General features: G+C 38.7%; 1 protein-coding gene across 39 annotated transcripts in view; it reads left to right on the forward strand.

The window, feature by feature from the left end:
* slo (calcium-activated potassium channel slo) overlaps positions 1 to 13,940 on the forward strand; it is a 285,961-nt gene that overhangs the window by 90,827 nt on the left and 181,194 nt on the right. The window lies entirely within an intron of this gene.

The raw sequence follows: 13,940 nt of genomic DNA on the forward strand, positions 1-13,940 counted from the left end.
AATGATCTTATAAACGCTTCGCGCGCGCGTTCGCACTCACTCACCAGAAATTTCGGTCAAGGGCGAACCAAGAACACAACAATTACATGCATAGTTGTATCAATTGATGAATCTGAAGTAGATAAATTACTTGATGCATTTTCCTTTCTGTGCGTAGACCAACGTAATGCACAAATTTTTCATGTTAGTATTAAAGTTAAGATTAATCGTTAAAAATATTTATATTTGTTCTGCTTTGTTAGGTGTAACTTATCCAGTACACGCATGTTAGTACTGTACACGTGCCATATGCTGCAAAAAGGCTGGGACACAACCGGTGGAGTTTTTGGAGATTCGTTGATGCTTGCTTTTATGGTTGATCCTTTTTTTGGTATTTTGAGGCTTGTCTTGCTCGGGTAAATTGGGCGACAAGCCAAGGAGAAAGGAGGAAGCGGGCTAATTTCAGGACGACGTCACTCGCTCTTCCGAAACACGACTGAGAATACCGGAATCAGCCGTTGCATTCGCAGTGGCTATAACTTGTGCTGAAAACGTCATTAGATTCACTTTCGCTTTCTTCAGATTTTCGTTCATTTTGAGTCCGTGAGTTTTTAAGTTCACTTCATGCAAAGATAGGCTAATCAGGACTGAACCTGCTGTTTAAACGCCTTAACCGGGTATCGAACCTGGGGCATCTTGATTACAAGGCGACGACATTAATACTACGATGTCGGGGAGGCTTCTCGTTTAGCTATTACATATGAGCAGGCGTACACGTGTGTACTTGCATTTGAGTTATTTTACGTCTGGTTTGATTATGGATAGTGAATCGTGGCGAAAAATTAGAAGTTTTAAGTCCATTTTATGCACAGTTAGGCTTATCGGGATTGTACCTAAAGTTTAAAGTGCCAAACCACTATGTGCCTCCACCTGGTAAGCGATGAATTCTTGGCAACTAGCATTACCCGGCGTATTTATTTATCCTAATCTTCTATTAGACAGGAAAATAATTAATTCTAACTATAGTTTATATTTCATCGTGAATGTCACAAATTAGCTTAGTGACTCCCAAAACTATGGACTCGACACTAATGTAGGTCATTTTTTACATTTTTTCCACCCCCTCTCATCCCCCCCCCCTTGCCGATAGGTGATGAACTTGGAGTTGAACGGCATTCGTAGCGTCACTATTCATCTTAGCAACTATTCAACTATGGATTCCACACTAATATCGGTCGTTTTCGATTATTATTACATGTCACCCCTTCCCACCCCCATCCCTAGGGGTGCTAAGTCATATGTGTACCAAGTTGGTTGAAATTGCTGCAGGCGTTCGAGAGTTATCCCGGAACAAACATACATTCATACATATATACACACATACATCCATTTATATATATATATATAGATAGATCCATTATGTGGGTGTGTGGAGGTGCTGGACTAACATCCTGGTTATACCCCTACCCGTATACTGTTATATCTTTTAGGCCAAATACTCAAGGCTGCATGACATATTTACAATTCGAGAAAAAAATTTCAAGGATTGGTAATACTGTCGGTGGTATATCTGGAAAGGTATTTAAAATAGTCCATTGAAAGAACCAGGTATTGCCCATGCATTCTCATTTAAAACAAATCTCACTCCACCAAGCGTGCTTTTGTATCCATGAATCCTACGATTCTCATTTTCTCTTTATCTCTCATTCTTTTGGTCTTCTTTTCCTCTTTCTCTCTCCATCTGCCCTCACTCTCTCTGTTTTGTGCTAATACTCTTTTTCTTTCAACATCCTCTGTTTAGCAGTCTTTCTTTCTTCTTCCTCCCACACTTTCTACGATTATCTTTATTTGTGTCTCATTCTACATCTAAATCATTACTCTTGGTGAGTATTTCATTCTTCTTCTACTGTAAATTATCCCAAAAGTGCCCCCTCTCTACTTGGGGGACCAAGACTATTTCACGGTGGACTGGAGCCCATCTTCAAGACGTCCCTACTCAGACTGCACAGTGATCCGGTTCCCCACTTGAAACTGTAGCGCAGATATAATCCCAATTAGGTCTAACTGAGCATAAAGTGGAATTGAACTTCGACCTTTGAACATGAAAGACCCAAGGGTAGATTTAGAAGATGTGAAGAAGCAGTGGCGGAAGATGCTCTGAAATTATTGGGAAGAAGGTATTCGAAGGAGGGAGTAATGAAAGAGAGAGAAAGAGGGAGAGAGGAAGAGAATTAAGACGACGGTGGAGTGGACGATCTAGAACTAATAATAAATAGTAAGCTAATGAGACAGTTAAAATTAAACGATCGTCCATGTTGTGATCCAAGCTTAAGCAATTATCTGTGTTTACATCTAAAATAATACGGGATCGTTCCTGTTTAAGTCTCCAGTTTAGAGATCACTCCCGTTGAAGTCTAAATTAAGCGATGGATCCTTTTAAAATCTAAATTACTATCGCCCCTGTTGAAATTCAAATTAAAGTAATCGTCCCTTTTTAAGTCTAAAGTTAAGCCATCGTCATGTTGAAGTCTTGTTAAGAGATTGCCATGTTGAAGTCTTGTTAAGAGATTGCCATGTTGAAGTTTGAAGTCAAGCGATTGCCATGTTGAAGTCTTGTTAAGAGATTGCCATGTTGAAGTTTGAAGTCAAGCGATTGCCATGTTGAAGTTTGAAGTCAAGCGATTGCCATGTTGAAGTTTGAAGTCAAGCGATTGCCATGTTGAAGTTTGAAGTCAAGCGATTGCCATGTTGAAGTTTGAAGTCAAGCGATCGCCATGTTGAAGTTTGAAGTCAAGCGATCGCCACGTTGAAGTTTGAGGTCAAGCGATCGCCACGTTGAAGTTTGAGGTCAAGCGATCGCCACGTTGAAGTTTGAGGTCAAGCGATCGCCACGTTGAAGTTTGAGGTCAAGCGATCGCCTAAGATGGTTTAAAATTAAACTATCACCCCGGAGATGACTAGAATGAATAACAAACCTGCAATGAACCTAGCAGGCGACAGCTAAAATAAAGGGACCATCCACCCTTGCGAGAGGTCATTAATCTGCCCTGGTCTGGTGGATCCATCTCATTCTTTATTTTGTTGATATTTGTACGACGTTACGACTGATCCTTGAGTCACATCCTCTACGTCTGAAATTTACGACAAATAAACTTCCACCAGAAATCGGCTCATGCATTGCTGTTTATCACATTCACGTCTCTGTAACAACCGAATCTCCAGCCTGTCTTAAAGCCCCATGGGTGAATGCCCTTCCCTGGCACATGCTTACGCAAGAACATGATCCAAAGGCACGATAAAAGCTCTATTGGATTCCAACAGCGATCAATACATTTCCTCTTTTATCCGCTTTTATAGACCTCTTTATTTTCTTTATTTGACGGGCTCTTGTGTCTTGTAGGGGTAACGTCATTGACCTTTTCATGGATTGTTGTCTCGATGATGGGGGATTCCAATGCAGATAATTTTCTTTTCCATCTCTGCGATCTCTTTGTAGCTCCCAACAGTTTCCTGACAGCTGTTTCCTATCCTCAAACAAGTTGCAAACTTTTAGAACACATTAAGACACACTTTCGTTTCCTCTGTTTACAATCAGTTCCTGAAAACTATGCTAGAGTCGTAACATCTTCCTGTTTGATTAATTGGTTATTGAAATCATGAATGCGTCAGCACTCATGTTATTTTCTCCTGTCACTTTAGCTGGTTTCTTTCTGACAACAAGAAGCTCCTTTAAAAGATTCCTAGAAGTAAAATCAGTTGCATATTTTCTAAAACAACTAACTGGAACTAACTCTTTACCAATAACTAGAACAAAGCAAATATTCAAGCACAAATCTTGTCACTCCTACGATAAAAACTGGTCCTGTAGAGCAGTGATTCTTAACCTGTCAGACCGTGGCCTAGCAAATTCTTTTTTTTTTAAGTCTATGCTCACATCTGAACAATTTTACGTCTAAATACTTTTCTAACTTTTTAAGCATTATACGGTAATATATGCACCCTTGATTTTAAATATCAATTAATAAGTAATGACATTATCAATAGTAATATTTAAATTTGTCTAAAATGTGGCTTGTTGATAAAATATAGTTGTCACACACTGGATATCGTCCACTCTAGTATTTCAAGTCATTATTTAATGAATTTGGTAAGTATTCAATTTCATTGGCATGTTGCATTTTGAACACCAAATAATATTTCTACTACGAAATGTTTGTTAATCGAAATCGTTACGCAAACTATTATAATATGGCAAATTTCAGGAGAAACTTTGACGACTCTGTATAATTGATACCAGGGCCCAGTACCGGGACGCGGTCCGGCGGTTGAGGAACACTGCTCTAAAGGACAAACCAGATTGCACGCTACGAATTAGAATACACTATGGATGATCCTGGTTGTGATCCAGGGTCAAGAGACTCATGAGCCTTCAATAATGTATTTTCTATGATGTACCGCTAAGAAGATAAATTAACAAACGAGTACTGCGGAATAAGGACACCCTTTACACTTCACTTTTCTTCTTCAACATGCCTTACAACACAGAAAGGTTGGAATGTGTGATCCTTGTATTCCATTTAAGTGTTCGAACCAAATATACTTAAGTACTGTATGGAAACCATTTGGGTTATAGTGGTTCGGATCCACTGTAGGTCTAGTCATGATTAGCCTATCTGCGCATAAAGTGGACTTAAAGACCCAAATTGAAACTGAGATTTTTATGTGAGCGTAAACTTCACGACAAACATTTCCCCATAAATTTCAGCAAAATTTCTCGATCGAGGCGTGTAAAATTTGATAAAAAAATAGAATAATTATTTATTTCGTATATTAATGTAAAAAATAAACAGTTGCTTGAATATTCTCTCGTCTGGTTTAGTTCGACTTTCCCAAAGGATATAACAACAATATTGATTGATTGATTTTACTTCGCTCTCCTGCCACTTTTGGCAAGATGAGGATGAGTGGTGATATGATGAAATTGATGAAGGGACACTCTCAATGTACACCAATGACCAGTCCAGGATTCGAACTGGCTTTAAGTCCACTTTATGCGCAGAACTGCTAATCGGGACTGGTGCTATAGTTTAAAGTGGGATCCAAGCCACTTGTGCCCCACCGAGTATCGAACCCCGGAGCTCTTGATTACAAAGCGAAGACAATCGGGGATCCCCCGAGGGCCCTTGGCGTCGTAGCGCGCTGTGCTAACTACTCAGCAAACAATAATAATAATAATAATAAATTGGCGGTAATTATTTGGCTATTATTATTTCTTTAGACAATATTACGCAAAAAGACTGTATCCCCCCAATAAAATTCTTGACGTCATGGACCATCCTTGAAGACTTTTCTCTTTAGGACTAAGCAGATCCACAAGTAAAAGAAACCCAAGAAAATGTATATGAAACTTTTCCCAGTAGTTATGTAGGTCAGTAACTGGGCTTGTAAATTCAGCCCGAGCCATAAGAATGTATCCTTAAGGAGGAAAAAAATCGAATTATTTATTCTTCACGCGATCACGTAGCAATATACGTATGTCGCCAGATTTCGTACACGGTGCCGCTACGAAGTCTTTTCACGAAGATCCTACCTTCATCTACGTACAATATAATTACTGCATGGTGCATTCGTGAAGCGCAGTGGGCGGGATTGAGAGATGGAGTTTACATAGCAATGCCGAGGTGACGACGGCGGAGAATTGTTGGGAGGATTCTTTATGGAAAAAAGGAAATAGAACCGTCCTCCACCAGACCACTGGGACTCAGGTCTGGAGATGGGCTAGAAATATCCATTTGCATACGAAAGATCACTCCACCTTGCCACTACGGATTCGAGTTCTGCATTGTCGATCGATCGTGAGAACAATGTGGGGAAATTTTGGTATGTATTTTCATTCCTGAAGTAGAGACGTACCAAGAGAACACTAACACGCGAACTTATACGCTGTAGGATGAGATTATTACTTGTTGGGAAGCTTAATGGTAAAAATCTGAGCATACTGAAGAAGCTTCGGTTTCCTTCCCAAAGATAAGCGAAAACACACATATTGTGGGGAGTTGTACGAATATTAAAAATGGCATAATATTTGTTTTAAATGAACGTATTGGGTGCGATCATTGCTGCCTTCTTGATTTATGGTGAATAACCACACATATACATCCCTCTCTCTCTCTCTATTTTTTCTTTTCTCTCTCTCTCTCTCTCTCTCTCTCTCTCCTCTCTTTTCTCTCTCTATTTTCTTTTCTTTTTCTCTCCCTCTTTTCTCTCCCCCTTGCACAGACTGACTCTTTCTTTCCTCCCCTTCTGGCAAAGATTGACTCTTTTTCTCTTACACACTGTTCTTTCTCTTTTCTCATTCACACTGATACTCTCTTTTTGTGTCTCGTTCACGTTCTCTTTTGTCTTTCTCACTTCCACACAACGATCCTATCTTTTTTCCTTCTTTCTCTTCCGTGCTCTGTTTCTCTCCCTATCTCTTTTATACACACTGATTCCTTCTATTTCTCTTGCACACATTCTATTTTTCTTTTCCTCTCAATATCTCTTCATTTAGACTCGTATCTTAAGTTGATCTGTGAATTCGGACATTCACTAATTAACTCTGTGGTATTTCTAAACCTGAAGGTTTATTGTCGCAGCAAAATTTCACATGTATACATGGTCAAATGGAAGATAAGGTTCCACAAAGGTTCCACAGCCTTAACTTCATGGAAAACAAGCAAGTCGAACTATATGTCAGACTGGCACACGAAACAAGGCGTGCTAATGTTATGTTAATCTTAAATCAGCAATGCAAACACGTTGTTGTTGTTATTATTAATAATAATAATAATTACGTGTTAAATTTACACCCTTTTATATGGACTTAACGCAGAAAATCTTGAAAGAACGTGTACGTAGGTTTTGTCTGAGAAATATTACATTGTATCGTACATACCTTTCAGTACGAGCAATAACTAAATCAATTATTACAGTACAACTGAGTGCACGGCCATGTTGTGTTATTAATTTAATGTGATTTGCACGAGTAGCTTTGTGTTCAATCTTTTCCGCCGCATTGAAAGCTGTTTTGTATGCGGGATGTTACATTATTATGTTACACGCTCACCTTTAGTAAAAGCATAACCAGTTTGTTATGCATTTCATCTTACCCTCTTTAAAGGTATTCAAAAGAAATAGGGCCTCCCCGGTGGCGTAGTAGTAACGGTGTTACCTTGTTAAGGAGTCCTGGGTAGAGGTAAATAGTGATTCGGATCCCACTTTGAACTGTATGTGCAGTCCCGATTAACCTATCTGTGCATAAAATAGACATAAGAACAAGTTTCGACTTTGTCCAAACCAGTAAAATAACGATTATCAACAGTAATCTATAGTACGTCCCAGTCCACAGTCTCTATTGATACTTAACGCGCAGTTATGTCATAGAGTTCCATCGTTGCTGTTGATCTGGTTTTCCAGACTCGAGAACACGCCTCTAAGATTAGTTAGAATACCGATTTTTTTATACGAACTGAATTATTTTTTTTTTATGAAAATGGTTGATCTTCTCAACTTAGAGTTCGTTCTTACGTCCCAATTCGGTTTGATTATTAGCACAGAAATGTTGCTCATTCTCACCTGGAGATGGACTCAAGGCCAGTTTTCACCAAAGGCTAGCCTAACGTCAACGCGGAAACCCTTGAGATTCTAAAATATTTATTAGTTATTTTCTTGCGAATCACTGGACTAGTGATGATGTCTAAATACCACTCATCTTCTGCGGAATCGAGAGCTGAAAACTGCTATAGTCGAAAGAGCACATTTCCAACATAGCTCTTTTGCAACTTTCCTGTACACAGTCTCTTCATGATGGTTTTTCAACACGTCCACCGAAGATATTGATTTATTGACTCCACGTTTACCGCCATGCATCGCTCCAGCAGGGGAAAAAAAGTAAAAAAGAAGCGATCCTGTTCTACATGGAGTTTAAAGGGTAGTTGGAGCAGAAACCGCGTCAAACGCCTCCGTCGATCAGAACGGATGACGCCGCATCCCTCTCTCGCTGATGTCTGGTGCCTGTTCGCTAAGTGCGTCTCTTTCTTATTCTCCTTTTGTTTGTGCTCCGCCCCCAGAATAGGGTAACTGCTTATTGGTTTCATTGACTGCTTTGCCGAGAAAGGATGTTAAAATAAGTCAAAAGACTCTCAGGGTCCCCGCTGACTTTGAAATCCTGAAAAAGTTATGGAAATCAAACTATGAGGAAAAGTCTTGGAAATGGGTTTAGAAGTAATAGGGATATGGAAATAGCAGGGAAATAGGCTTAGAAGTGAAAAGGTTATGGAAAAGATGGTTTTCGTACTTGGCAGGACTTTAAAATTTTTTCTTGACAGCCTTTTGCTATATTTAGACCCTTCGTTCCCTTAGCGGTAAACAGTGAGACCTAAAGGACCTTCTATGAGCACTCCGGACGTCGGGCAAGCTAATACCATATCCATGCTACGCCCGCCCTGTGGCGGAGTGGTTATCACATCGCGCTACGACGCCTGGGGTCTCGGGTTCGAATCCTGACCTGGGCATGAATGTTTGCGAGTGTCCATTCATCAATTTCATGATATCATAACTCATCCCATCTTCGCAAATTAGCCAAAAGTGGCACAAGAAGCGAAGTAAAATAAAGCAAATCAATCACTCAATCGCATAATATTGAACAACCTTTCTTCGATTAAAATTCTTGAAATTTCACAAAAAAAACAAATAATACCACTTTGGATCAGAAAATACTGACACACATTTTCCTCTTACCTTCCAAAGAACCATTGGGTCCCGGGTTCGATACCGGGTGGAGGCACATAGTAGTTCGGATCCCACTTTAAGCTGTAGGTCCAGTCCCGATTAGCCTTACTGTGCATAAAGTGGACTTAAAACACCAAATCAATCAATCAAAGAACCGTCAACCAAAACGTCCAAGTTAGTCAATAACCACTTTGTAAGATTACATAATAGTATCGTGTATGAGAAATAATGTACAAGGTATACACAGATGAATGGTGCGGATTTAAATGTCAATAAAAAAAATCAATTTCAATTTACGTGATTGCAGAAAACACTGTTAGAGGCGGAAACTGTCCCAGTGTTTGATATGCGAGTTAAAATACAATCTTTTTGTTCCAAATATGGCCTCCATCACGTAAGGATTTTCCACAAGAAAATCACAATCTCCCTTGACCCCCTCGTTCCCCGGATCTTACGCCGTGCGGTTTCTTTCTATGGGGGTTTAAGACTGGGTTTATGCACAACCAATGCGAAGTTCCATCCAGCAACTTCTTGATCGGATAATGCATGCAGTGTAGGACATTACAGTGGACATGTTACACCGTGTCTGGAACGAGTTTGATTACCGCGTTGATGTGTGTCGTGTGACCAGGGGAGCCCACATTGAAGGATTGTAATTTTAACTTGCATTTCAAAAACTGGGTTATTTTCCACCTCTAACAGTGTTTGCTGCAACCACTTAAGTTGAAAAATAAAATGTTTATTGACATTTATAACTGCACCTTTCATTTGTGTATACCCTGTATTAACTATTGAATTATGCTGAGTCGTAACACCCTTGATGCGAGATATTATATATGTATATGCACATGCACATTTTAATGGTGTGTCTTCATTTATTTTGAACAATGTTTGACCTGGATAATCTTGTTGGATAACCTTGATTTACTTAAATATGAAGTATAGTTTATCACTTAATATTTGGTTAGTGACATGTTAAAGGAACACATATTATTCTATTTTAAATTTATTTTAATATTGCGTAGAAAACCTGAGAAAGTACTAGAATTCCTTTTGCCAAAACGACCAGGAAAAATAATTGTCATTGCTATTGTTTTCTACAGTAATGGCGCTAGCTATATAACACCGACAAAGTTTTACAGCAGGTTGAGGACATCAAGTTGAACAATTTCCCTAACCATAAATTAGTCTGGTGAGGTATTAGAAACGCTACCGGTTATATTGAATTATTTCTTCTCCAAACATGTTTCATGTCTTTGGTGCATTAACATTATACGGGCGTGCATAAATTCCATTGTGGCTCGAAACAACAACAGACTGATAAATTGTAGAAGGATGTCGCTGCGAAATTGCCGCTCGCTGCAAGGTTCCGAGAGAAAGTTTCACAGAATTGATTGCTGGGCTTCTTTGGAATTTCGCATCGCGAGTTGTTTCTGAGAACTCCGAAGTTAAAGGGAGCGTGAAAATGGCCGTCCGAGATTCGAATGCAAGGCTGACGAAGCGGATAGGACAGAAGGGAAGCATCTTCACGGCTTTTACTTCTCATTTCGTGGTGCTGGGTGTTTTATGATATCGTAAAGAAAGCCCACCCGACTTCAACTTTGCGATTTCAAGCAGATGACGGTTTCGTTTACAGTTGTTAGTTGATTTCTTAGAAAGTTCCATGGCGAGAAACAAGCAGATGATAATTACTCCAGGAATTGTTGCGGTGAGATTTTTCGTGTAAATGGGGAGCCTAATTGAAAATGTACGTGAAAATCATATTTACAGGATACATGACAATTTTTTAAAAAAAAACTCTTACATGTACATATTTTAAGACCTGTAATTTAATCACATGGTTCTATGAAATTCACTTCTTAATACATATACTGCCATTAAACTCCGTCCACAAGTTAGTGTTTCTCCAAGTTTAATATTCCAGGAATCCGAGATCGTGAAGATAACTAATTGTATTACTATAATACCTGGAAATTGTAGGAAAGAAAATGAAACAAATCAAGTCTTGGTAATCCATTTTATCAACCGTGTGTGTTATTTTGTTACCATAGCAACGTAATTAGCATGTAATGTTAATTGGGCATTATACATTGTCTAGTGCTTTAAACTATATTTACTCTAACACTACGTTTTGAGAGAGCACATCTTATCTCGAACAGATTTCTTTTGCCGGTGGTGGGAATCGAACCTACGACAGATCTGTGACTTTTACTACAAATTCGTTGCTCTAACCAACTTATCAATTGAAATATAATGTAATCGTCAATAAACACAAAACCAGAATTACTTGTGCTCAGGTAAGAGTGCAATTCTGTTGCTTAGAAAGACCTTAGAATGCTAAATTCACGGAAAAATAAATCTCTGAGGGGCAGGACATTTCAAGAGAACTTTTTTGATTGGCCGATAGCTAGTCACATCGCCGATATTTTTCTGGCTTTCGGGTCTCAAGCCTGGTACGTTTCTTTAAGTATCTCCCCAATTGTCCTCACGGAACCGATTCAACTCCCAACATTTTTGAGAGTTTCACCGGGAATCGAACCCGAAATTGTTCGCACCGAGAGCGAGAGCGCTAACCATTTGGCTACACGGGAGCCCTTAAATGTAGTAGAAAGAGAACTAAATTAACGATGTGTTTTATTGTTCTGTTAAATTGCAAATGGGTAATAATGCAATGCTAAAAAGAAATCATAGCAATCGGTAACATTCAAGACAAAGAAAGGGATGGAAATAGTCGTGAGTTGTTACTGCTCTGAACACTTTGTTCTCCTATGTAGTTAGTGATACCAAGAATGAATTCATCTTTATGTAAACTGTCTTTCCTTCTGCTATTTCAATACATTTCCTTGCTTATGGTCCATTTAGATATTTACTATACTGACTACTCTTTTTTCCTTTTGAGCAATATGTAACTTAGACTGTTTAAATACAAGTTAGCAGTGCGTCTTCGATACAAATCCTGGAAAGGAATGTTTTTGTTTATTCATCATTCGTTGTCTCTATTAGCCTAGATAGTCAGAAAGCGACATAAAATAATAAGCAAAATGAGAGCAGGTGCAATTTTATTATGATGAATGTAGCAATATGTACAGTCACCGGCAATAAAAATGGGACTCCTAGATCCTAAAATACTCGCTTCCTTATAAGGAGTTATGTTTATTGCCTTACTCTACGGCTATGGTAGTTGTTATCATAGAAAATTTGCTATCAAAATCCATTTTCGCCGTAGAGTTAGGCAAAATACATAGTGTCATACAGGGATGCGAGTATTTCAGGATGTAAGTGACTCCTTTTTATTGCCGATGACTGTATTTTATACCTTCACAAATCTTCCAAAAAAAACACTGCTCGGTGATTTCCAGCTGCATAGGAGCAAGGGTATCTTTCCCAGGATTTCTACTGTACGTGTTCCCGAACTCAAATTGTCAGGAGTGTTTTCAATGGGTACACCATTATTTGCAGATGCCAAATTCAAACGTCAAGTCTCTAAACCGCAGGCAAGACGCTGACTTAAACCTAGGGAGAGCAGAAGACAAACGCTCATTTATGCTTTCAAGTTCGTCGTGCACCATCTCCCAGTTGCAGATTTACTTTTACTATTCCCGGGAAACAAACATTCAGTTTTTGTGTAACGTCGTGTCCAGGGTGGATAAAAAATCGTGATTTTTAGTTAAAAAATCATTTTTGATGATTTTGTTTTTTCAAATCGAATTTTTAATATTTAAATCGATTGTTTTTTTTAAAAAAAACACGTTTAATATTGCTCATATGGTTTTTGGCACCATACATCTAGATATTTTTTATAGAAAGGCTTTTTTCAAGTAAACGGCTCTGTAATATTTGAACAGTTTGATTGCTGTAAATAAAAAATATATGTAAATATACAGGGTGGCCCATAATTATGTATATGATGTTTCACAGACTGTGGTAAAGAAACTAGCAATTTTATTAACAACAAAATAATGGAACATGAACATAAACACATTAATCTCAAACCTTACAAGTTTTTAATCTCTGTTCTCCATGGCGTGGCCACCAATGCACCATCCAAATCGATACATGCCTGGAGACGAAGAGCAAGTTGTCACAAGCAGCTTGACAGAGCCGTACTGGTATCCTGTGGAACTCTTCTGTGATAGCTGCCCGTAGCTCTGCCAAATTGCCGAATTGCGTATGTGATGTTGATACACTTTGTCTTTTAAAAGACCGCATAAGAAGAAGTCCGGTGGTGACAAATCAGGAGACCGAGCTGGCCACTCCAAAGACCCACGTCGACCGATCCAGCGTTGCGGGAATGTTCCGTTCAGCGACTCTCGCTCTGGTATGGCATAATGTGGCGGTGCTCCATCTTTCTGCCACCACAGGTCATTAATGTCCGGTCGTGCAGACAATAGAGGATACACAGTGTCTGTAAGCAATTTAAGGTAACTTTCTCCAGTAACGGTATCCTCGAAAAAGAATGGGTCAAAGAACCCATCATAAGGGACACCGCCCCATACCATGACACCAGGACTTTTGTCATGAATACTGGTGGTTACATTAGGGTTTTCTTGCCCCCAGTACACGCAATTGTGTCGGTTAACACTTCCCGAAACATGAAATTTGGCCTCATCTGTCCAAATGATGTGTTCTTCCAAACCTGGAAATGTTTTTTGAGCGTGTTAGTGAAACTATAATAATTTCAGTAACTTTTCTTTTAATGAAAATAAAGCATTCTGAATGTACTATAAAGTTGTACTTTAAAATATTTTTATGGACTTTTTAGCTGAATTTTGGTAACTTCCTTAATGATAGTTTGCAAAATATCAGCTGCCATGTACATTTACAGTTTATTGATAATGGCACTATTTAAGTTTAACATAATTAGTATTTTGTATATTTTTCTACACAATGTTTGCTATCTTTGCCCATAAAAAATATTGAAGTTTATCTCAAGATAAATTTACGTGTGTTTGCACTTTCGTATGAGCTTCACACCATCAGTACATATATTTTGTTTCCTTTCTTAGAGCCTAATTAACACCATTAAATGATTACGAGAATAATGTACTTTCACCAAAATTCATTCTGATACCTACAAAATCCTTTTGTACATTATTCTATTTATTTAAAGTGATTTAAATCAATCCACTTTGGTCGTGTCCCAAAATTGGAAATATTATTGTGCGATTTCTAGCAAAATATGCCTCCTC

The sequence above is a fragment of the Lepisma saccharinum genome, chromosome 11 (assembly GCF_977018435.1).
Source record: "Lepisma saccharinum chromosome 11, izLepSacc3.1, whole genome shotgun sequence".
NCBI lineage: Eukaryota > Metazoa > Arthropoda > Insecta > Zygentoma > Lepismatidae > Lepisma > Lepisma saccharinum.